Genomic DNA, 18,422 nt, shown 5'->3' with positions numbered 1-18,422 from the left:
ACCAATTAGCGGTGCGCTGGCCCTTTAAATTTTCGGCCGGAGCCGCGCGCGCGCCCTAGGAGGCGGGGACGCGCGCGCACGGCAGTCCGAGGAAGCGCAGGAGCCGGGAGAGGTAAGAGACACCGGGCAGTAGCGGGGGCACATGCAGGAGCACGGATGCGCCCGCGATCCGTGACAGGGATCGCGGGAGCACCCGTGACAGTACCCCCCCCCTTCGGCCTCCCTCTCTTCTTGGGCCTGAGAAAACGTTGGAGCAGGCTCTTGTCCAGAATGTTATCCTCTGGCTCCCAGGATCTCTCCTCAGGACCAAATCCTTTCCAGTCTACCAGAAACAACCGTCTACCTCTCACAGTCTTAGTATCCAGGATCTCTTTCACCTCGAAGACATCGGTGGAATCAGCTTGTGGTGCCGGAGGAGGAGTAATTTGTCGGTTGAAGCGGTTGAAGATAACTGGCTTAAGGAGAGAAACGTGGAAAGAATTAGGAATGCGCATGCTGGGAGGCAGACGCAACTTGTAAGCCACCGGGTTGATGCGGCCGAGAATTTCAAATGGACCCAAGAACCGAGGTCCCAATTTATAGCTCGGGATCTTCAGCCGAACATACTTGGCGGACAGCCAAACCTTGTCACCAGGAGCTAAAACAGGGAATGGTCGGCGTCTTTTGTCTGCTTGACGCTTGGTCTGGGCTGTAGCTCGGAGCAATGAGGTGTGGACTTGCTCCCAGATGGCTTTCAGATCACGTACCAGGTCCTCCACAGCAGGAACATCTGCAGACGTAGGTAACGGAAGAGGAGGCCGAGGATGCAGTCCATAGTTAATAAAAAAGGGAGCAGAACCGGCAGAAGTGGAGTCCAGGGAATTGTAAGAGAACTCCGCCCATGGTAGAAGAGATGCCCAGTCGTCCTGTCGGGCAGAGACGAAATGGCGGAGATAGCAACCTAGAGTCTGATTCACCCTCTCCACTTGGCCGTTAGTCTGTGGGTGATAGGCAGAAGAGAAGTCCAAATTCACCTGCAACTGGTTGCACAAAGATCTCCAGAATTTGGACACAAACTGAACTCCTCGATCTGAGACGATGTGCTGAGGGAGACCATGAAGCCGGAAAATATGCTGGAAGAAGAGGCTGGCGAGACGTGGAGCAGAAGGCAAACCTGGTAGAGGGACAAAGTGAGACATCTTCGAAAAGCGGTCAGTCACCACCCAGATAACGGTGTTGCCAGAAGATGGCGGTAGATCCGTAACAAAGTCCATAGCCACATGAGACCATGGGCTGGTAGGCACGGGTAACGGCAACAGAAGACCAGCAGGTTTAAGTCGTGAAGGCTTGTTGCGGGCACAAGAGGCACAGGAACCCACAAAATCCCGAACGTCCTTGACCAAATCAGGCCACCAGTAGAATCGGGAAATTAAGGCCACAGAGCGCTGCACCCCAGGGTGCCCAGCCACACGAGAAGAATGTCCCCAGGTCAGAATCCTCTTTCGGAGACCAGGTCGCACATAAGTCTTGCCGGGAGGCAGCTGCCGGAGGTCCACCGGCGCGGCAAGCACAAGTCTCTCTGGAGGAACAATATGCCTAGGAGCAGAGTCCTCCCCCATAACATCAGAAGCACGGGACAAGGCGTCAGCCTTGATGTTTTTCTCTGCAGGGCGAAAATGGATTCGGAAGTCAAAGCGAGAAAAGAAGAGGGACCACCGGGCTTGACGAGGATTCAAACGCTGAGCCGTCTGAAGGTACTGAAGGTTTTTGTGGTCCGTGAAAATGCTGACTGGAAATCGGGCTCCCTCCAGCAGATGACGCCACTCTTCCAAAGCCAGCTTGATGGCTAGAAGCTCCCGATCTCCAATGGAATAATTTCTCTCCGCGGAGGAGAAGGTTTTGGAGAAGAAACCACAAGTGAGTGTTCGTCCCCTGGGACCCTTCTGGGTAAGGACTGCCCCAGCACCCACGGAGGAGGCATCAACCTCCACCAGGAACGGCTTTTCAGTATCCGGTCGGGTAAGGACTGAAGCGGAGGAAAAAGCAGTTTTTAATTTCGTGAAGGCTTCTTCTGCTGCTGGTGGCCAGACACGGGGATTAGCACCTTTTTTCGTAAGCGCCACCATCGGCGCGACCAGAGATGAGAAGTGTGGGATAAATTGCCTATAATAATTAGCAAAGCCCAGAAATCTTTGTATAGCTCGCAGTCCCACTGGACGTGGCCACTGAAGAACCGCAGATAACTTGGCAGGATCCATTTGCAAACCCCTATCAGAAATTATGTAGCCGAGGAATGGAAGGCTCCTCTGATGAAAGTGGCACTTCTCCAGCTTGGCATAGAGGTGGTTTGTCCTGAGGTGGCTGAGAACCTCCCGTACATGAGACTGGTGGGACTCCAGATTGGCAGAATACACAAGGATGTCGTCCAGGTACACCACGACACAACTGTACAATAAGTCCCGGAAAATATCATTTACAAACTCCTGGAAAACTGCTGGCGCATTACAAAGTCCGAAGGGCATAACTAGGTATTCAAAATGCCCATCACGGGTGTTAAAGGCGGTCTTCCACTCGTCACCCTTTCTGATGCGGATAAGGTTGTAGGCCCCACGAAGATCCAATTTGGAAAAAATTCTTGCACCCCGCAGACGATCAAATAGCTCCGTGATAAGCGGCAAAGGATAGCGGTTCTTAACGGTGACCTTGTTAAGACCGCGATAGTCTATACAGGGGCGGAGAGAGCCATCTTTCTTTGTGACAAAAAAGAAACCAGCGCCAGCTGGTGAGGAGGATTTGCGGATGAAACCTCTTTGCAGGTTTTCTTTAACATATTCCGACATAGCGGCAGTCTCAGGAACCGAGAGCGGATACACACGACCCCGTGGTGGAGAAGATCCAGGCAGCAGATCAATGGGGCAATCATAGGGACGATGTGGAGGAAGGATCTCGGCTTGTTTTTTAGAAAACACATCTGCAAAGTCCCGGTACGGAGCTGGAAGTCCCTCCAGGGGCTTGGGAGACAAGGTAGCAGTCCTGACAGGAAGCGGATGTGGAACCGTCATGCAGCGTGAGGGGCAATCCGGACCCCAACGGAGAATCTCTCCAGAAGACCAGTCCAGAACAGGGGCATGATGCTGCAACCAGGGGAGACCCAGCAGGAGAGTGGAAGTGCACTTTGGCAGCACAAAAAAGGAGAGTCTCTCTTTATGCAATGCACCAACTTGAAGGAGCAGGGGTTCAGTGCGAAACCAGATAGGCACGGAGAGAATCTGGCCACTGACTGAGGCAATGGACAAGGGCTTCTCAAGACGAACCACCGGGAAGTGATGCAGGGCGACCAGTGCAGCATCTACAAAGTTCGCTGTGGAGCCCGAATCCAGGAAAGCAGAAACCTGGACCGGAGTGCCGGTGCCAATGCTGAGGAGTACAGGGAGAATCAAGCGTGGAGAAGCTTTATTCACACCTAGGGACGCTTCTCCTGAGAAGCCTAGGTGCTGGCGTTTCCCGGGCGTTGGGGACGTACAGGGCAAGCCCCGACGAAGTGCTGTGGGCTGGCACAATACATGCACAGGTTCTCCTGACGTCGTCTGGAACGCTCTTGTAGAGTGAGCCGGGTTCGGTCAACCTGCATGGGTTCCTCAACAGAAGATTCAGGCGGGACCTGGAGCGGCCTTTGGAAGACTGGCGCCAGGCGAGGGATGCGTCTAACACGGCCTTGGGGATACTCAGATCGTAGTTCCTCAGCTCGCTCCTTAAACCGGACATCAATTTGAGTGGCCAAGGTGATGAGGTCACTCAGAGTAGATGGAAGATCCCGAGCTGCCAGTGCGTCCTTGACCTGCGCAGAGAGCCCTTTCTTAAATGTAGCGATGAGGGCTGCATCGTTCCAAGCCAGTTCTGAAGCCAGGGTGCAGAATTGAACTGCGTACTCTCCCACCGATGAGTTGCCCTGACGCAAGTTCAACAATGCAGACTCTGCAGAGGAGGCTCGTGCTGGTTCCTCGAAGACAGACCGGAACTCTGACAGAAACGCAGTGAGGCTAGACACAACCGGGTCATCTCTGTCCCAAAGCGGAGTAGCCCAGGCCAGGGCTTTCCCAGAAAGAAGGCTGAGGACAAATGCCACCTTGGACCGCTCTGTGGCAAATTGCGACGGCATGAGTTCTATGTGCAAGGAGCACTGGGTGATGAAGCCCCTGCACATCTTAGGATCTCCATCATACTTGCCGGGCAAAGAGAGGCGTAGCCTGGGTTCAGCAGCAGGATGATAAGCCGGGGAAGCAGGGGTCGCAGCGGCCGCTTCTGGAGACTGTTGCTGATGTTGGGTAGCAAGTAGTTGTCGTAGCATGGCGGTGACTTGCTCTAGCTGATTCCGCTGTGCTGCAATCTGCCGGGACTGGTGGATCACGATGGTGGCGAGATCAGGCTGACTGGGAGGAGAAGCCTCGGCGGGATCCATGGCCGGATCTTACTGTTAGGATCAGTGGATCCTCTGGACCACCGCGGGAGATGTAACTAGCCAACACCCGGAACCGGAGCCTAGCGGCACCTGGTATTCACCAGAGCCCGCCGCAAAGCGGGTTGGACTTGCTGCGGCAGGATACCACTAGGTCGTTCCCAGGTGTGACTAGCCCACGGTGGCAGCCGAGGTCGAGGTACCTTAGCGGATGACAATCTCGTAGACAGGTCCAGGCACAGGGTCAGGGCAGGCGGCAGAGATGCAACGTCAGGTCCAAGTCCGGGGTCAGCAACAGGAGGTCCAGGCAGGTGGGAACGGGAACACAGGCACACGGAACACAGCAACACGGAGGAACTCAGGTAACACGGCAACACAGGACTCAGGAGCGGGAACACACAGGAATACACAGGAACGCAGGAATACACAGGAACGCAGGAATACACAGGAACGCAGGAATAATCGCTAGTAAGCTTTCTCTAAGGCTATGAGGCACAAAGATCCGGCAAGGAACACAGGAAGAGGCAGATTCTTAAAGGTGAGGTGTTCAGCCAGTGCACCAATTAGCGGTGCGCTGGCCCTTTAAATTTTCGGCCAGAGCCGCGCGCGCGCCCTAGGAGGCGGGGACGCGCGCGCACGGCAGTCCGAGGAAGCGCAGGAGCCGGGAGAGGTAAGAGACACCGGGCAGTAGCGGGGGCACATGCAGGAGCACGGATGCGCCCGCGATCCGTGACAGGGATCGCGGGAGCACCCGTGACAGATGGTATGTATTTATAAGCTCTATATACTGAATGTGTGTAAGTGTATACTTGTGTGTATATATATGGGTGCAAGTATACGTGTGTAGAACTTTATTTGTGTGCATCTAAGTATATAATGGTGTGTATATATCAGTGTGTAATTGTATAAACATGTCTGTATAAGGGTACATTCACAAGAACGTATGGAGGGCGTATATCTGGCTGCAAATTTGTTACCGGATATACTTCCTTCATAGGCATCTATAGCGCCTGGGCTCGGTACGGTGAGCACAACGAGTACTCACTGTTTTGTGCTGTGGCCGCAAAAGAGAGAGAGCGTGCTCTATCTATGGCCGTAAGAACGACCATGCAGCTCTATTCTCTATTGAGAGGGGAGGGGTGAGCCGCGATCACCTCTCCTCCTCTCCACAACGCCCAACATGTGCCTGCCAGGCGATAGTCTGGCCACCACACGTTTATGTGAATGCAACCGACATATGTTTATATTTTTTTAAGGGGAAGGGGGGCCCCATGCAGAAATCTGCTATGGGGCCCAATCTCTCCTATTTACACCACTGCTTGGGACTGCATGGCTGTGTGGGCTGAGGTGTATGTTATGTGGGGCTGTATATCTGGTACGGGTGAAGGATGTAAAGATGTTTGACTGGGGGTGAGGAGGCTGTATTTAGCTGTGTTACTGGGGGTGAGGCGGCTGTATGTAGCTGTGTTACTGGGGGTGAGGCGGCTGTATGTAGCTGTGTTACTGGGGGCGAGACGGCTGTATGTAGCTGTGTTACTGGGGGCGAGACGGCTGTATGTAGCTGTGTTACTGGGGGCGAGACGGCTGTATGTAGCTGTGTTACTGGGGGTGAGGCGGCTGTATGTAGCTGTGTTACTGGGGGCGAGGCGGCTGTATGTAGCTGTGTTACTGGGGGCGAGACGGCTGTATGTAGCTGTGTTACTGGGGGCGAGGCGGCTGTATGTAGCTGTGTTACTGGGGGCGAGGTGGCTGTATGTAGCGGTGTTACTGGGGGTGAGGCGGCTGTATGTAGCTGTGTTACTGGGGGCGAGGCGGCTGTATGTAGCTGTGTTACTGGGGGTGAGGGGGCTGTATGTAGCTGTGTTACTGGGGGCAAGGCGGCTGTATGTAGCTGTGTTACTGGGGGCGAGACGGCTGTATGTAGCTGTGTTACTGGGGGCGAGACGGCTGTATGTAGCTGTGTTACTGGGGGCGAGACGGCTGTATGTAGCTGTGTTACTGGGGGTGAGGCGGCTGTATGTAGCTGTGTTACTGGGGGCGAGACGGCTGTATGTAGCTGTGTTACTGGGGGCGAGACGGCTGTATGTAGCTGTGTTACTGGGGGCGAGACAGCTGTATGTAGCTGTGTTACTGGGGGTGAGGCGGCTGTATGTAGCTGTGTTACTGGGGGCGAGGCGGCTGTATGTAGCGGTGTTACTGGGGGTGAGGTGGCTGTATGTAGCTGTGTTACTGGGGGACGAGGCGGCTGTATGTAGCTGTGTTACTGTAGGTGAGGCGGCTGTATGTAGCTGTGTTACTGGGGGCGAGACGGCTGTTTGTAACTGTGTTACTGGGGGCGAGGGGGCTGTATGTAGCTGTGCTACTGGGGGTGAGGGGGCTGTATGTAGCTGTGTTACTGGGGGTGAGGCGGCTGTATGTAGCTGTGTTACTGGGGGCGAGGCGGCTGTATGTAGCGGTGTTACTGGGGGTGAGGTGGCTGTATGTAGCTGTGTTACTGGGGGACGAGGCGGCTGTATGTAGCTGTGTTACTGGGGGTGAGGCGGCTGTATGTAGCTGTGTTACTGGGGGCGAGACGGCTGTTTGTAGCTGTGTTACTGGGGGCGAGGGGGCTGTATGTAGCTGTGCTACTGGGGGTGAGGGGGCTGTATGTAGCTGTGTTACTGGGGGCGAGGCAGCTGTATGTAGTGGTGTTACTCTTTGGATAGTGGAAAGGAAGCAGGAGGACGTATGTGTACGCTACACTCAGTGGGGGCCTCCACCAGATTTTGCGCCCAGGGGCCCCCACCAACCTTAATCCGGCCCTGCAGGTGAGGACACAAACCATGTGAGGAGGTTATATACAGGAGAGGACACAAGCCATGTAAGGGGGTTATATACAGGAGAGGACACAAACCATGTGAGGGGGTTATATACAGGAGAGGATACAAGCCATGTGAGGGGGTTATATGCAGGAGAGAATACAAGCCATTTGAGGGGGTTATATACAGGAGAGGATAAAAGACATGTGAGGGGGTTATATACAGGAGAGGACACAAGCCACGTGAGGGGTTATATACAGGAGAGGATACATGCCATGTGAGGGGGTTATATACAAGAGAGGACACAAGCCATGTGAGGGGGTTATATACAGGAGAGGATACAAGCCATGTGAGGGGTTATATACAGGAGAGGATACAAGCCATGTGAGGGGGTTATATACAGGAGAGGATACAAGCCATGTGAGGGGTTATATACAGGAGAGGATACAAGCCATGTGAGGGGATATATACAGGAGAGGATACAAGCCATGTGAGGTGGTTATATACAGGAGAGGATACAAGCCATGTAAGGGGGTGTTATACAGGAGAGGACACAAGCCATGTGAGGGGTTATACACAGGAGAGGACATAAGCCATGTGAGGGGTGATATACAGGTGAGGACACAAGCCATGTGAGGGGGTTATGTACAGGAGTGGACACAAGCCATGTAAGGGGGTGTTATACAGGAGAGGACACAAGCCATGTGAGGGGTTATATACAGGAGAGGACACGAACCATGTGAGGGGGTTATATACAGGAGAGGATACAAACCATGTAAGGGGGTGTTATACAGGAGAGGACACAAGCCATGTGAGGGGTTATACACAGAAGAGGACATAAGTAGAGATGAGCGAACACTAAAATGCTCGGGTACTCGTTATTCGAGACGAACTTTTCCCGATGCTCGAGTGCTCGTCTCGAATAACGAACCCCATTGAAGTCAATGGGAGACTCGAGCATTTTTCAAGGGGACCAAGGCTCTGCACAGGGAAGCTTGGCCAAACACCTGGGAACCTCAGAAAAGGATGGAAACACCACGGAAATGGACAGGAAACAGCAGGGGCAGCATGCATGGATGCCTCTGAGGCTGCTTAAACGCACCATTATGCCAAAATTATGGGCAACAGCATGGCCATGACAGAGTGACAGAATGAAGCTAGATAGTATCTAAAACATGCAATAATTGACCCTGACACTATAGGGGACGGCATGCAGAGGCAGCGGCAGCAGCGGCAGGCTAGAGAGTGTCATGGCGACATACCCTAAATGGACTCAGGCTTCAAACCAATGGGTGGCAGAGAGGAACCAAAGGAGGTGAGCAAGAAGTGCTCAAATAATATCGGTACATGATAAAAGTTTGCCAGTATATTTTGTGGATTACACAGCAGGGTGGCGACAAAGTTAACATGGAAGCCATGAAAACAACCCAAAATTCTGCCTGACACAGCTCGTTTGATAAGGGGACCATGTATGGAGGCAGTGAACTAGTAGTAGATTAAAGGTGCTGCAGTTAAAACTATGTTAGTTGGATCTTGGCATGGAGCTGGCGCTCCGCTGCCAGACGAGCTTTCGCCAATCCAAGCCCCTGTCTCTAGGCTACTCCCCAAACAGCACTTTTGTATAAGATCAAGTGTAGTAGCGTTCTTATAAGTTTAGGATATGCCGGGTGAGGGGAATGTAAACAGATGCGCAAGAAGCGCATGATGCGCATGGAGCTGGCGCTCCGCTGCCAGGCGAGCTTTCGCAAATCCAAGCCCCTGTCTCTAGGCTACTCCCCAAACAGCACTTTTGTATAAGATCAAGTGTAGTAGCGTTCTTATAAGTTTAGGATATGGCGGGTGAGGGGAATGTAAACAGATGCGCAAGAAGCGCTGAAATAATATCCCTAAATGGTAAAAGTTTGCAAGTATATTTTGTGGATTACACAGCAGGGTGGCGACAAAGTTAACAACTTTGATGTGGAATGCCCTGTAATAGCTCTTGGGCGGTGTGCCTTTTATCGCCTAGGCTCAGCAGTTTCAGCACCGCCTGCTGTCGCTTAGCGACGGCACTGCTGCTGTGCCTAGAGCTACCGACTGATGGCGCCATGCCCACGGATGGTAATTCGGAGGAGGAGGAGGTGGAGGAGGGGTGGGAGGAGGTATAGTAGGCCTTTGAGACCTGGACCGAGGTAGGCCCCGCAATTCTCTGCGTCGGCAGTATATGACCAGCCCCAGGGTCAGACTCGGTCCCAGCCTGCACCAAGTTAAGTGTAGTAGCGTTCTTATAAGTTTGGGATATGGCGGGTTAGGGGAATGTAAACAGATGCGCAAGAAGCGCATGATGCGCATGGAGCTGGCGTTCCGCTGCCAGGCGAGCTTTCGCCAATCCAAGCCCCTGTCTCTAGGCTACTCCCCAAACAGCACTTCTAAGAACCTTTTGTATAAGATCAAGTGTAGTAGCGTTCTTATAAGTTTAGGATATGCCGGGTGAGGGGAATGTAAACAGATGCGCAAGAAGCGCTGAAATAATATCCCTAAATGGTAAAAGTTTGCCAGTATATTTTGTGGATAACACAGCAGGGTGGCGACAAAGTTAACAACTTTGATGTGGAATCCATGAAAACAACCCAAATTTCTGCCTGACACACCTCGTTTGATAAAGGGACGATGTATGGAGGCAGCTATATGGACGACTTTTGGAGGTAGCAATGGAGACAACGTGTGGAGGCTGCTATGGAGACAATTTAATTTGGATAGTGCCTGTATGTGGCAGTCCCAAACATTTTTCAAACCAGAGGAGCAGGTAGGTGGCCCTCCAGTAAAATGGAATAGATTGAGTGCCTGTATGTGGCAGTCCCAAAAATTCTTCAAACCAGAGGAGCAGGTAGGTGGCCCTCCAGTAAAATGGAATAGATTGAGTGCCTGTATGTGGCAGTCCCAAAAATTGTTCAAACCAGAGGAGCAGGTAGGTGGCCCTCCAGTAAAATGGAATAGATTGAGTGCCTGTATGTGGCAGTCCCAAAAATTCTTCAAACCAGAGGAGCAGGTAGGTGGCCCTCCAGTAAAATGGAATAGATTGAGTGCCTGTATGTGGCAGTCCCAAAAATTCTTCAAACCAGAGGAGCAGGTAGGTGGCCCTCCAGTAAAATGGAATAGATTGAGTGCCTGTATGTGGCAGTCCCAAAAATTGTTCAAACCAGAGGACCGGGTAGGTGGCCCTCCAGAAAAATGGAATAGATTGAGTGCCTGTATGTGGCACTCACAAAAATTGTTTCAAACAGAGGACCGGGTAGGTGGCCCTCCAGAAAAATTAAATGCATGAAGTATAGCAAGAGCCAGTGGGCCCTGTCAAAAAATAGCCATTTTCCTCTGCTTTACTGTACAAAGAGGAGGAGAAGGAGGAAAATGAGGAGGAGGAGGAGGAGTGGATCAATTATTCAGGTTGAGCTTCCTTCACCTGGTGGAGATTGGAAATTCTGAGAAATCCAGCCTTTATTCATTTTAATAAGCGTCAGCCTGTCAGCGCTGTCAGTCGACAGGCGTGTACGCTTATCGGTGATGATGCCACCAGCTGCACTGAAAACCCGCTCGGACAAGACGCTAGCGGCAGGGCAGGCAAGAACCTCCAAGGCGTACAGCGCCAGTTCGTGCCACATGTCCAGCTTTGAAACCCAGTAGTTGTAGGGAGCTGTGTGATCATTTAGGACGATGGTATGGTCAGCTACGTACTCCCTCACCATCTTTCTGTAAAGATCAGCCCTACTCTGCCGAGACTGGGGACAGGTGACAGTGTCTTGCTGGGGTGACATAAAGCTGGCAAAAGCCTTGTAAAGCGTACCCTTGCCAGTGCTGGACAAGCTGCCTGCTCGCCTACTCTCCCTCGCTACTTGTCCCGCAGAACTACGCACTCTGCCGCTAGCGCTGTCAGAAGGGAAATACTGTTTCAGCTTGTGCACCAGGGCCTGCTGGTATTCATGCATTCTCACACTCCTTTCCTCTGCAGGGATGAGAGTGGCAAGATTTTGCTTGTACCGTGGGTCCAGGAGAGTGAACACCCAGTAATCGGTGCTGGAATAAATTCTTTGAACGCGAGGGTCACGGGATAGGCAGCCTAGCATGAAATCTGCCATATGCGCCAGAGTACCAACGCGTAAGAATTCACTCCCCTCACTGGCCTGACTGTCCATTTCCTCCTCCTCCAACTCCTCCAACTCCTCTTCTTCTGCCCATACACGCTGAACAGTGAAGGACTCAACAATGGTCCCCTCTTGTGTCTCGCCAACATTCTCCTCCTCTTCCTCCTCATCCTCCTCCACCTCCACCTCCTCCGATATGCGCTGAGAAACAGACCTCAGGGTGCTTTGGCTATCAACAAGGGAATATTCTTCCCCCGTCTCTTGTGACGAGCGCAAAGCTTCCGACTTCATGCTGACCAGAGAGTTTTTCAACAGGCCAAGCAGCGGGATGGTGAGGCTGATGATGGCGGCATCGCCACTGACCATCTGTGTTGACTCCTCAAAGTTACTCAGCACCTGACAGATATCAGACATCCACGTCCACTCCTCATTGTAGACTTGAGGAAGCTGACTGACCTGACTACCAGTTCTGGTGGAAGTTGACATCTGGCAGTCTACAATCGCTCTGCGCTGCTGGTAAACTCTGGATAACATGGTCAGTGTTGAATTCCACCTCGTGGGCACGTCGCACAACAGTCGGTGAGCGGGCAGTTGGAGGCGGCGCTGCGCTGCCCTGAGAGTGGCAGCATCTGGGCTGGACTTCCTGAAATGCGCACAGATGCGGCGCACCTTCGTGAGCAAATCAGACAGATTGGGGTATGTCTTGAGGAAACGCTGCACTATCAGATTTAACACATGGGCCAGGCATGGCACATGTGTCAGTCTGCCGAGTTGCAGAGCCGCCACCAGGTTACGGCCGTTGTCACACACAACCATTCCCGGCTTGAGGTTCAGCGGTGCCAGCCACAGATCAGTCTGCGCCGTGATGCCCTGTAATAGCTCTTGGGCGGTGTGCCTTTTGTCGCCTAGGCTCAGCAGTTTGAGCACCGCCTGCTGTCGCTTAGCGACGGCACTGCTGCTGTGCCTAGAGCTACCGACTGATGGCGCCGTGCCCACGGATGGTAGTTCGGAGGAGGAGGTGGAGGAGGGGTGGGAGGAGGAGGAGGCATAGTAGGCCTGAAACACCTGGACCGAGGTAGGCCCCGCAATCCTCGGCGTCGGCAGTATATGAGCAGCCCCAGGGTCAGTCTCGGTCCCAGCCTCCACCAAGTTAACCCAATGTGCCGTCAGCGATATATAGTGGCCCTGCCCGGCAGCACTCGTCCACGTGTCCGTGGTCAGGTGGACCTTGTCAGAAACGGCGTTGGTCAGGGCACGGATGATGTTGTCTGACACGTGCTGGTGCAGGGCTGGGACGGCACATCGGGAAAAGTAGTGGCGGCTGGGGACCGAATACCGAGGGGCGGCCGCCGCCATGAGGTTGCGAAAGGCCTCGGTCTCTACTAGCCTATAGGGCAGCATCTCCAGGCTAAGCAATCTGGAGATGTGCACATTAAGGGCTTGGGCGTGCGGGTGGGTTGCACTATATTTGCGTTTCCGCTCCAGCGTCTGGGGTATGGAGAGCTGAACGCTGGTGGATGCTGTGGAGGATCGTGGAGGCGACGATGGGGTGTTTGTGCCAGGGTCCTGGGCAGGGGGCTGACTAGCAGCTGACACAGGGGAAGGAGCAGTGGTGTGCACGGCCGGAGGTGAACGGGCTTGTTGCCACTGAGTGGGGTGCTTAGCATTCATATGCCTGCGCATACTGGTGGTAGTTAAGCTAGTAGTGGTGGAACCCCTGCTGAGCCTGGTTTGGCAAATGTTGCACACCACAGTCCGTCGGTCATCCGGTGTTTCCTTAAAGAACCTCCACACTTCTGAAGATCTAGCCCTCGCCGCAAGAGCCCTCACCACGGGAGCTTCACTAGTTGACAGTGGCGCTGATGCACCAGCTCTGGCCCTGCCTCTCCGTCTGGCCCCACCACTGCCTCTTCCAACCTGTTCAGGTCGAGGACTCTCCTCCGTCTCAGAAGCACTGTGTTCACCCGGCCTCTCAACCCAGCTTGGGTCTGTCACCTCATCATCCTCCGATCCCTCAGTCTGCTCCCCCCTCGGACTTCCTGCCCTGACAACAACTTCCCCACTGTCTGACAACCGTGTCTCCTCATCGTCGGACACCTCTTTACACACTTCCACTACGTCAAGAAGGTCATCATCACCCACAGACTGTGACTGGTGGAAAACCTGGGCATCGGAAAATTGCTCAGCAGCAACCGGACAAGTGGTTTGTGACTGTGGGAAGGGTCCAGAAAACAGTTCCTCAGAGTATGCCGGTTCAAATGGCAAATTTTCCTGGGAGGGGGCAGACTGGGGGGGAGGAGGCTGAGGTGCAGGAGCTGGAGGAGTGGGGATTTCGGTGACATGGGTGGACTGCGTGGAAGACTGACTGGTGGTGGACAAATTGCTCGAAGCATTGTCAGCAATCCACGACATCACCTGTTCGCACTGTTCTGGCCTCAACAGTGCTCTACCACGAGTCCCAGTAACTTCAGACATGAACCTAGGGAGTGTAGCTCTGCGGCGTTCCCCTGCTCCCTCATCAGCAGGTGGTGTCTCACCCCGCCCAGGACCACGGCCTCTGACCCCTGCAGTAGTTGGACGCCCACGTCCCCGCCCTCGTCCTCTACCCCTAGCCCTGGGGTTAAACATTTTTAAAATGAGAGTTATAACTTTTTTTTTTTTTTTACTTTTTTTTGTTTTTTTTTGTGTTTTTTTGTGTTTTTTGTTTTTTTTTGTGTTTTTTGTTTTTTTTTGAGTTTTTAGAACCAAACAATCCTATCCTATTGCTATGGCTATTTTCTAGCCAAGTATCAAAGGAAGCACACTACTATGCCAGATGAGATGACACTGAGTTAGTGCCTAATAGAAATCCAACCCCTACTGAATTTTCCCACTTCAGCCTTTGCTATGGATATGTGCGCCACTAAGCGCAGAACACAGCGGTCGCAAGTCTCACTACAAATTGCTCAGAATTGGCAAGTACATGCACTGCAGAAACTACAGCCACCAGCAGATCAACCAGAAATCAAATATATAGAACGCTACTGTAGGCTTCAAGAAGCTATTTGTATTCTCCTATGGCTATTTTCTAGCCAAGTATCAAAGGAAGCACACTACTATGCCAGATGAGATGACACTGAGTTAGTGCCTAATAGAAATCCAACCCCTACTGAATTTTCCCACTTCAGCCTTTGCTATGGATATGTGCGCCACTAAGCGCAGAACACAGCGGTCGCAAGTCTCACTACAAATTGCTCAGAATTGGCAAGTACATGCACTGCAGAAACTAAAGCCACCAGCAGATCAACCAGAAATCAAATATATAGAACGCTACTGTAGGCTTCAAGAAGCTGTTTGTACTCTCCTATGGCTATTTTCTAGCCAAGTATCAAAGGAAGCACACTACTATGCCAGATGAGATGACACTGAGTTAGTGCCTAATAGAAATCCAACCCCTACTGAATTTTCCCACTTCAGCCTTTGCTATGGATATGTGCGCCACTAAGCGCAGAACACAGCGGTCGCAAGTCTCACTACAAATTGCTCAGAATTGGCAAATACATGCACTGCAGAAACTAAAGCCACCAGCAGATCAACCAGAAATCAAATATATAGAACGCTACTGTAGGCTTCAAGAAGCTGTTTGTATTCTCCTATGGCTATTTTCTAGCCAAGTATCAAAGGAAGCACACTACTATGCCAGATGAGATGACACTGAGTTATTGCCTAATAGAAATCCAACCCCTACTGAATTTTGCCACTTCAGCCTTTGCTATGGATATGTGCGCCACTAAGCGCAGAACACAGCGGTCGCAAGTCTCACTACAAATTGCTCAGAATTGGCAAGTACATGCACTGCAGAAACTAAAGCCACCAGCAGATCAACCAGAAATCAAATATATAGAACGCTACTGTAGGCTTCAAGAAGCTGTTTGTATTCTCCTATGGCTATTTTCTAGCCAAGTATCAAAGGAAGCACACTACTATGCCAGATGAGATGACACTGAGTTAGTGCCTAATAGAAATCCAACCCCTACTGAATTTTCCCACTTCAGCCTTTGCTATGGATATGTGCGCCACTAAGCGCAGAACACAGCGGTCGCAAGTCTCACTACAAATTGCTCAGAATTGGCAAGTACATGCACTGCAGAAACTAAAGCCACCAGCAGATCAACCAGAAATCAAATATATAGAACGCTACTGTAGGCTTCAAGAAGCTGTTTGTATTCTCCTATGGCTATTTTCTAGCCAAGTATCAAAGGAAGCACACTACTATGCCAGATGAGATGACACTGAGTTAGTGCCTAATAGAAATCCAACCCCTACTGAATTTTCCCACTTCAGCCTTTGCTATGGATATGTGCGCCACTAAGCGCAGAACACAGCGGTCGCAAGTCTCACTACAAATTGCTCAGAATTGGCAAGTACATGCACTGCAGAAACTAAAGCCACCAGCAGATCAACCAGAAATCAAATATATAGAACGCTACTGTAGGCTTCAAGAAGCTGTTTGTATTCTCCTATGGCTATTTTCTAGCCAAGTATCAAAGGAAGCACACTACTATGCCAGATGAGATGACACTGAGTTATTGCCTAATAGAAATCCAACCCCTACTGAATTTTCCCACTTCGGTCTTTGCTATGGATATGTGTGCCACTAAGAGCTAAACACAACGGTAGCAAGTCCCCCTGCTAATTCCTCACAAAATGGTAAAAGATGCAAATTAAAATAAAAAAAGTAGAACGTTATTGTAGCCCTAAGAAGGGCTGTTGGGTTCTTTGAGAATCACTCCTGCCTAACAGTAAGCTAATAGAACACCCTAACGCTTTCCCTGACCAGCAGCAGCTCTCTCCCTAGCGGCATCCAGAGACAGAATGATCCGAGCAGCGCGGCCAGCGGCTAGTCTATCCCAGGGTCACCTGATCTGGCCAGCCAACCACTGCTATCGACGTGTAAGGGTACCACGTCATGCTGGGTGGAGTGCAGAGTCTCCTGGCTTGTGATTGGCTCTGTTTCTGGCCGCCAAAAAGCAAAACGGCGGGAGCTGCCATTTTCTCGAGCGGGCGAAGTATTCGTCCGAGTAACGAGCAGTTTCGAGTACCCTAATGCTCGACCGAGCATCAAGCTCGGACGAGCATGTTCGCTCATCTCTAGACATAAGCCATGTGAGGGGTGATATACAGGTGAGGACACAAGCCATGTGAGGGGGTTATGTACAGGAGTGGACACAAGCCATGTAAGGTGGTGTTATACAGGAGAGGACACAAGCCATGTGAGGGGTTATATAAAGGAGAGGACACAAACCATGTGAGGGGGTTATATACAGGAGAGGATACAAGCCATGTGAGGGGGTTATATGCAGGAGAGGACACAAGCCATGTGAGGGGGTTATATACAGGAGAGGATACAAGCCATGTGAGGGGGTTATATGCAGGAGAGGATACAAGCCATGTGAGGGGGTTATATACAGGAGAGGATACAAGCCATGTGAGGGGTTATATACAGGAGAGGACACAAGCCATGTGAGGAGGTTATATACAGGAGAGGACACAAGCCATGTGAGGGGGTTATATACAGGTGAGGACACAAACCATGTGAGGAGGTTATATACAGGAGAGGATACAAGCCATGTGAGGGGGTTATATACAGGAGAGGATACAAGCCATGTGAGGGGGTTATATGCAGGAGAGAATACAAGCCATTTGAGGGGGTTATATACAGGAGAGGATACAAGACATGTGAGGGGGTTATATACAGGAGAGGACACAAGCCATGTGAGGGGTTATATACAGGAGAGGATACAAGCCATGTGAGGGGGATATATACAAGAGAGGACAAAAGCCATGTGAGGGGGTTATATACAGGAGAGGATACAAGCCATGTGAGGGGTTATATACAGGAGAGGATACAAGCCATGTGAGGGGGTTATATACAGGAGAGGATACAAGCCATGTGAGGGGGTTATATACAGGAGAGGATACAAGCCATGTAAAGGGGTGTTATACAGGAGAGGACACAAGCCATGTGAGGGGTTATATACAGGAGAGGACACAAGCCATGTGAGGGGTTATATACAGGAGAGGACACAAGCCATGTGAGGGGTTATATACAGGTGAGGACACAAGCCATGTGAGGGGGTTATGTACAGGAGTGGACACAAGCCATGTAAGGGGGTGTTATACAGGAGAGGACACAAGCCATGTGAGGGGTTATATACAGGAGAGGACACAAGCCATGTGAGGGGTTATATATACAGGTGAGGACACAAGCCATGTGAGGGGGTTATATACAGGAGAGGATACAAGCCATGTTAGGGGTTATATACAGGAGAGGATACAAGCCATGTGAGGGGTTATATGCAGTAAAGGATACAAGCCATGTGAGGGGGTTATATACAGGAGTGGATACAAGCCATGTGAGGGGTTATATACAGGAGTGGACACAAGCCATGTAAGGGGGTGTTATACAGGAGAGGACACAAGCCATGTGAGGGGTTATATACAGGAGAGGACACAAGCCATGTGAGGGGTTATATATACAGGTGAGGACACAAGCCATGTGAGGGGGTTATATACAGGAGAGGATACAAGCCATGTGAGGGGTTATATACAGGAGAGGATACAAGCCATGTGAGGGGTTATATGCAGTAAAGGATACAAGCCATGTGAGGGGTTATATACAGGAGAGGACACAAGCCATGTGAGGGGGTTATATACAGGAGAGGACACAAGCCATGTGAGGGGGTTATATACAGGAGTGGATACAAGCCATGTGAGGGGTTATATACAGGAGTGGACACAAGCCATGTAAGGGGGTGTTATACAGGAGAGGATACAAGCCATGTGAGGGGTTATATACAGGAGAGGACACAAGCCATGTGAGGGGTTATATACAGGAGAGGATACAAGCCATGTGAGGGGTTATATACAGGAGAGGATACAAGCCATGTGAGGGGTTATATGCAGGAGAGGATACAAGCCATGTGAGGGGTTATATACAGGAGAGGATACAAGCCATGTGACGGGTTATATACAGGAGAGGATACAAGCCATGTGAGGGGTTATATGCAGGAGAGGATACAAGCCATGTGA

Source organism: Engystomops pustulosus, chromosome 6 (genome assembly GCF_040894005.1).
Source record: "Engystomops pustulosus chromosome 6, aEngPut4.maternal, whole genome shotgun sequence".
NCBI lineage: Eukaryota > Metazoa > Chordata > Amphibia > Anura > Leptodactylidae > Engystomops > Engystomops pustulosus.
Note: the sequence above shows the minus strand (reverse complement) of the source record.